Source organism: Diceros bicornis, unplaced genomic scaffold, assembly GCF_020826845.1.
Source record: "Diceros bicornis minor isolate mBicDic1 unplaced genomic scaffold, mDicBic1.mat.cur scaffold_611_ctg1, whole genome shotgun sequence".
Taxonomy (NCBI): domain Eukaryota; kingdom Metazoa; phylum Chordata; class Mammalia; order Perissodactyla; family Rhinocerotidae; genus Diceros; species Diceros bicornis.
The window spans coordinates 84,615-90,801 of NW_026691482.1; positions in this window are offsets into that span (position 1 = coordinate 84,615).

Here is a 6,187-nt window from a genome sequence, read left to right on the forward strand (position 1 = left end):
GCGGTGGGGTAACGATTTTCTCAGCTACCGCGGTGGCTAGTCTCTGGATGCCCACCAGCTGAGAAGCAGCCTTTATTCCCCCACCCCTTTTATTGTTTAATCTGGAAAATGCAGCAGTGGACATTTTCTCTCCCGTGAGATGACACCGTTCTACCCTTTCTAAAAAGGCTGACGATACCAATTGAAAGCCCTCCTTTCCTCTTCTTGGCTACATTCAAATACAATTGACCAGAAATGGTTTCCACTAGATTAGAAATGTAACAAAAAAATTTTAAGCATTTGCCAGGGTATTAAGAGAGAGGGTTATAGTCAGCTCTTTGACAAAAGTCTCACAATCTTCTCTAGGGAAAAAAAAAAGTTGTTTAGTAACTGTACACACCATTTACTGAGGAAATAAACCACTGGGAGAACGTGGTTAAATTATGGGACTTTAGGTAGTTGGTTGACTACTCATTGTTAATTGCGCCAAAAAAAAAAAGTCCACTGAGATGATCTTCTGCCACCTCCCCCTCCTCGGGGGACGCCTTGGGCGGCATTCAGCTCTGAGAACAAGCCCCAGTTCCTCTTTTTCAGTTATTCACATCTGTAATGTTGTTTAGGTAGGGCAGGAGCACAAGAACTGTCTACTAGCTTAGGGTCCTAAATTTGGATTTTGTTTGGAAACAGACAAGTGGAAGATACTGCAGAAAAGTATTTTCAAAATAATTTTTTTTTAATTCCCTGTTTGGGTTTAAAAGACACTGGCCCGTTCCTTTCCCAGAGCAAGATGGTATCGCTCACCGTTCTCTCCAGACTGCGAAGAAACAGATGAGGTTTTAAATGCGGTGAAGACCATCTTCCAGCTAATACCAGAGTTTCCCATTTTATATTTTAAAATATTGAACCTGATTCTTTGGTGGGTAAATTCTGCCAGAAAGAATTTAGCAGTGTATTCAGAATTATATAATTATTTTATGAGTTTCTGTAGCTTGTTACGATGTTTCATTGCTTATTATTAGTTGTGCAATAATGGTTATAGCCTATTTCTAAAATAATTTAAATGCAATTCCCCTGTTTTATTGTCCAAAAGATAATTATTTATCTTGCTTTAATAGTGTTCTCAGGAATTATTTTGTTACTATGTACTGGTGAGTTATGCCCATTTTATTATTTATTTAGAAAAAGAGTATGTTTATAATGACTTATTTGGTAGCAGTATATTTTGCTGCAAGAAATAAAGAGGATATGGTAAAAGGTTTTTTTGCTGGACAATTTATAACTTTTTCTAATTGGGAAAAAAATACTATTAATCCTTTAAAAGTAACTCTCTTTTTGCATTTTGTGGTATTGATCATATACAAAGGAGAAGACTTCTTTGAGATAACAGAGCCTAAAATAATATTTCCCCTTCTCTTGGAAATTTTATTTTTAATTAAAAATAAAAGGTGATATGAAATGAGAGGAGACATTAGGAAGAGAGTAGCAGAGGAAGGAATTATTAGGAATAAGTTTCCGTTTTTAAAGTTCTGCCTGGTCTTTAAGATGTAAAGACCACGAAAGGGTACATTTTAGAACTTTTCTTCATCAGAGCAAATATGGGGGAAATCCTTGGAATAAAAACTACAAATACATGTTTGAAGAGCAAGTGAGCATGTGTAGCAAATAATTAACTAAACTTACTAAATTCTTAGATCGCTCCCCAAAAGGCCTTTTCCCCTGGTAGAGACAGAGACCTCGGGCTGGGATGTTTTGCGTACATGCGCGTCCGCCTGTGGATGAGCAACTGCCCAGCTCCCCTTGCTCCGGCCAAAGGAGCAGAGACTCTCGAAGGCCACGGCAGACGGCCCAGGTGTCTGCAGCAGCTGCTGTGTGGTGTCTTTTAAGTTCATGGTGATGCTGTTCCTTGTTTTAAAAATTGTTTTCATTCAGTCAGTCCCAATGTATTAAATACTACTAAAGTCAGTACTTTAAACAGCAGAATTGTACATCCTTCATGTTTATTAATAGCAATTTATGACTGTTAAAATACCTCATTGGATTCCTAAATTTAAAAACATTAGCCCAGTCAATAGTCAACTACATAAAGAATCCATGCCTTTTTGAGGGAAGCGATAAATTAACAAACATAAAAAACAATTTTAAATGAGTTTTAACTCTAACCTCACCAAACCAAAGGCACAGATGTGTGTACGGTGTACCCGTTGAATGTATATCCCAAGAAAAATTGGCACCAAGGAGCAGGAAAATGTCAAAGCTCTCATGGCAGCATAAGTCAGGATTTTGTAGGTTAGTGTTTTTCATCCATGGCCACTGCTCCCTTGTCGAGTGTCCCACAAGGACACGCAGGAACGTGCACGTTCCTCTTGTTAGCATAGCAGAACGTCAGGAGACCCCAGGGTCTCTGTGCCGAAAGTTGGAGGGTGACCGTGGGCCTCCATTCGTCCATCTGTAAAATGAAAGGACGACCAGGACCGTGTTCTGAACTGCCCTCCACTCTAACAGCCCAAAGGCGCAAAACATGGCGCCTCATCCTTCCGCTGTACAAACTCGGAAGCTGTGTTCCCAAACATTGCCTTTTTGTAGAGATTTCTCCTGTATTAGTGAGCTATCTACTGATGTAAACCAGTGCATTTAAAATACTGTCTCGAGCAGGCTCACCTCTAGAAACAAATGCATTTGGAATTGCGATTGTTTTCAAAAATTACACAAAAACACCAATTCGAGCTGAGACAGAGGAGCCTCCCCATGAGTGTGCCCTGCTTGGTGGACGCCCTTGAGAACAGCCCTAAAAGAAGTCATCGCTTGCCCCAAAGACCAGAGAGTGGGTTGAAAAAAGAGCAAAGGAGTGTATGCCCCGGCTGGCTTGAATTCGAGTGTCCTCTGCAGTGTTGCGCTATCTTCAGGTTCAAAGGTCTCTTGAAAAGGAACCCATTGTGTCCCTGTGTGGGCCGTCCATCACTTGGCCAAGTCAATGGTTGTGAACCAAGTTAGTTGAGACAAAATGTGTCAAAAATGTTGTTTAAGATCCTGGGATTTTGTAATAGCACACAACTCAAAACTCTTCACCATTCTTTTATTTCCTTCTCCCCAGCTGATAAAACTCTGAGGGGTTGTGGCTTATTTTGTTTTCGTTTCTTTGGCTTCGTGCAATTTTCTTGTAACTTTACTTGTACCTATATTTTCTGTTTACAAGTTCTTTTAAAGGGGAGGGATAGGGTTCTAAGATCTCGTTGTTTACTGTAGATCAAAAAATTTCTTTTCATGTTGTAGAAAAGCATAGGTTATGCGTTTGATGAAAAAGGCACTGTGTTATTTACCAAAGGGGTATTGTTTTCTCGTTTGTTTATAAATGTATTATTTTGGTACTGTAAATTTGGACATAATTTCTGAGTTTATTACTACTGGCATTTTCTTTTCCCTTTTTTTTTTTTTAAACTGTAAGTGCGCGATGCAGGTGCACAGGTCCCAGACCAAACCAGACCACCAGCATGCTCTCGTCCAAACTTCGGGGATGGCGCACGCTGCTGTGGGCACCTCAGTTCCTCCACCATTGATTTGTTTGTTTTCAATTCCACCATCCTGCTTTGTTTTGCTTTCCAAGCAAGATCTGTTGAGATTCCCAGTTGCATTCTAACGAGCTTACCCTCGTTTGCCTCTCTTATGTATTTGGTGTATCAGATTGTGCAGGAGGTATTCTAGAAGGCATTAATGGTTTGCATTCAAAATGGTGTGGTTTGTCCAAATTATTTTGTCTTTATTATTGAGATGGATTAATCTCCTTATTTTTTTTTCTTGATGATTTGAAGTTGTAAGAGTTGTCCAGCTATTGCTTAATAAAATTTTGCAAATCAAAAAAAATCAATTACTGGTGTGCAAAATTCAGATGTGGGTCTTGAGTCCTGTGAGAAGAAATGACCTCGCTCTGTTGGCATGGCCCATCCTCCACTTGCCCCTCCAATCCCTGGGTTACTGCCAGCTCCATGAGTTACTGCTGACGGTTACTGGACACCCTGAGATCCTTATCATCATTGCTCTTTTCGAGAGGTCAGAGGCTGTGCTGTTGTCTTGACAAGTTGGTTTGAGTTTGTGTTTGTTTTTTCGTGTTTTATTAAAGGGGACCCATTCGGGATGCATCTATCACAGTACCTACAAGACCAGAGGTGCTAAACACATTGACACCTTCTTTGTTACTTTGTAGGAAAGTTAATAAAACCAGGTTTTGAGCAATTCCACTATAAGTGCTAATAGAACTGTTCATTGTTGTTATTACTAATGAGTCTTAGGGCACCTCCTTGCCCTGCCCTAGAGTTCCCTCTGACCATGGGAGGGGGGCAGGGACAGGGGTCATAGGAGGCTCATCTGTAAACACGGTAGTTCACATGCACATGTGCAGAACTGCCCTTTTGGTTTTTTCAGAGATAAAAATAAACATGTGATCACTCAGGCTTTAGAGACAGAAGAACCAAAAACCACTGTTGGCTCTACCAAATTCTAATTGCGCATTGTTTTAAAATAACCATAGGACTATAAATCTGTGCTTTAAATAGTAGTAGCCATACAAAGCTAACTGACCTGAATTTTGTATAAGAATCAAAATATGTCTTATTTTGTTATGAAAGTTTGTGAACTTCAAGTTAACATTCATTGTATCTTCATCATTTAAACCAGGTAGCAAGGAGACGTGGTCGAACAAAAATGCCTTCTCTCCCTCCCCCCAAAAATACAAGAGACCCCAACCGGAGCAGCCAGGCCGTACCTGGGTCTGTGCCGCGGAAGAGTGTGTAGGAGTGCCGTCTCCACCAGCCCCACAGTCAGATTCGGGGCCTTTCGGTGTGAGCTGGCGTCTCCAGAAGTGATTGATTGATTGATTGATTGATTGATTGATTATTTTGTGAGGAAGATCAGCCCTGAGCTAACATCTGTGCTAATCCTCCTCTTTTTGCTGAGGAAGACCAGCTCTGAGCTAACATCTATTGCCAATCCTCCTCCTTTTTTTCTTCCCCAAAGCCCCAGTAGATAGTTGTATGTCATAGTTGCACATCCTTCCAGTTGCTGTATGTGGGACGTGGCCTCAGCATGGCCGGAGAAGCGGTGCGTCGGTGCGCGCCTGGGATCCGAACCTGGGCCGTCAGTAGCGGAGCGCACACCCAACCGCTAAGCCACGGGGCCGGCCCAGAAGTGATTTATTTTTAAAGCCCTGCTAAGAAAACTTAGCAAATCCCTTTCCTTCTACAAACTTATTTTGAAAAGGAAGCTTTCTATTTTTATTCTAGCGTTGAGTATTCTTTTCCTGGTGGTGGTAAGAGAATCTGGAATCCGTTTAGCTCTCATACGTTAGCCCCAAAACTCATTGTAGAAGAGAAATGACTGCCCCATGGAGATTGCATTACCATGCTCCAGGAATGCACAGCTGAACCTGCAAACCTCATTATCAAGTGGATACCTTTTGCCTTTCCTTTCAGAAGAAAATTGAAGCACTGAGAGGTTGAAATGGTTTCTGGATTCCACAGCAGACGCCGATGCTGAAATAGAACCCAAGATTTCTGGGTCCCATTAATGAATAGACCTTGTTTATCCCCAGCCTCTCACTCTGCTGCTTTGTAATGATTTGCCTGCAGTGAGCTCTGAGCTACTTACACTTAGTCATCTCTCGAAAAAAGAGGCGTTACAGGAGGGCCCCCCGGGCGGGCAGCAGGTGAGCTCACCCGAGACAGCTGAGAGGGAGTGCTCCTTCTCGACTTGTCGGAAGACGGCATATGCGGCTCACAGGCTACATTGCTCACCGGGCGCCACAAGGGAGCAGGTGTGGTGTGGACTCGCGTCTCTGCGTATCTTAGAAGCAGTTGGTCCGTGTGCCAAAGGATGTGAAGCCATCCATCTGAAGCACAGGCTCATTTCTTCAATCTGCTTCAAGTTCTTGTTAGAATGATAGCTCCAGATAACAGAAGGTGCACCAGCATGGCCCCCAGTGGGAAGCTGGGTGTCAGGTGTGCAAAATTGTCATACCTCATCCCTTCTGCTCTCCTTTTGCTCTCCACGTCACCTCTCTCTACAGGGAATGGGTTCCCCGTGCTTCAGATGACGTTAAAGCCACCTCTCTTGACGCTTCTCTCGAACGGGGATGGGAGCCTTCAATGCAGTTTCAAGACTTGATCCTTGAAACCTTGTATTGAGGCAAAGTAAACGTTCTTTGGGAAACTATAAAACT